Source organism: Arachis hypogaea, chromosome 17 (genome assembly GCF_003086295.3).
Source record: "Arachis hypogaea cultivar Tifrunner chromosome 17, arahy.Tifrunner.gnm2.J5K5, whole genome shotgun sequence".
In the NCBI taxonomy this organism is placed as follows: Eukaryota; Viridiplantae; Streptophyta; class Magnoliopsida; order Fabales; family Fabaceae; genus Arachis; species Arachis hypogaea.
This window is the reverse complement of record NC_092052.1, coordinates 126,026,489-126,028,026: the sequence shown is the minus strand read 5'-3', so window position 1 is coordinate 126,028,026 and position 1,538 is coordinate 126,026,489.

Here is a 1,538-nt window from a genome sequence, read left to right as displayed (position 1 = left end):
TTCACATCCCAACTAACAGACCAAGTTGCAGATCTCTTGACAAAGCACTTGTCCCTTTCCACCTTTGATTGCTTCAAGAATAAACTCAAGGTCTTGTCTAAAAATACCATGAGTTTGAGGGGGGTGTTGAGTATAGAAATAATAGAGTTACTGAGATAACTTGACTAAGCAAGAAAATCAAAATTTATTGTGTTAAGACTCTGTTTTAGCTAACTAATTCTGTTATCATCTTGTTATTAGACCATGAAGGATTGGGTTCTATATAGGGTTTATGTGGCCCTTTTTATGTATAAGATACACTTCTTCTATTTCATTGAATGAGAATACACAATACTAATTTTATTGTCACTGTTGCAGAATCTCCTCTGCCGCGTTCATCATCAATCTTCGCCTTCTTCACCCTTGATCTCTAGTGCCTAACAATAGAAATATATTAGACCCAAGAAAAATAATGAATCTACTCCTTTTTTTATAACACCACTTTATACATAATTTTTTTTATGAATAATGTTACATATCTAAGTGCTTATTTGAACATCATTAAGTTGATAAAAAAAAAAGATTTTTTTTTTCAATAAAAAGATCTTTTTTTTTATTTTTTGGCATGTTTTGTAATTTTTTAATAATAAAAGTAAAAATACTAGAAAAAAATATCTTTTTTGAGAAGTTATAATTTACATCTTTTTTAAAAGATCTTTATTTTTAAATAAAAGATATTTTTCACGTAATAAATAAACAAAAAAGTACTTTTATATGGTTATACCCAAACATAATTGATAAATAAAAAAATCTTTTGCATGAATTATTCAAATATAAAATTATTTTTATTTTTTTATAAAATCTTTTGAAAAAAGATAATTTAAAAAAAGATCTTTTTTTTGAAAACTCACCCAAACAAGTCCTAAGTCCTTTTATAAACTAAGTATAACCAAGTTAAACAATAAGATTTGGAATAATGTTAGCCATAACTGATTTTTGTTATATTGACTAATTTAGTTGAATTTAATCAATAAAAAACTTAGATGTGTGACATTATTATTTTTTTATATTGTATATTGCATGAATTTACAGAAAAAATAAATGATATATTAAAATTGGAGTGACAATATCTATTTTCTAAATGTGCAAGAAAGTAGTGTTGCAACATTGATTATCCTTCTCTTTGAACAAATATAAGCTCGTTTATGATTTGGAAGTTCCTCTAGGAATGAAAACCTTCTCTTGATGTATACTTGAAACTCTTGAATTTTAAAAATTTTAAACATAATAATACCACCTATAAAAGGAAACAAAAGATACCACAAAAGAATATAAATAACATCGTAAAAAATTATTTAAATTAAAAAAAAATAATTACAGATACCAAAAAAAAAAAACAAAATAAAGAAAGAAAGAAGAGAAAAAAAAGGGCTAGTCTCTTAACTTGTTATGCCTTAAATAGTTGGCAGCATTATGACCTTTTAAGTAACGGTTTATCAGAATTTTTTCTTTCAAAGAGAGAGAGAACGAAAACAGAAATGGACGAAATAAGGATGATC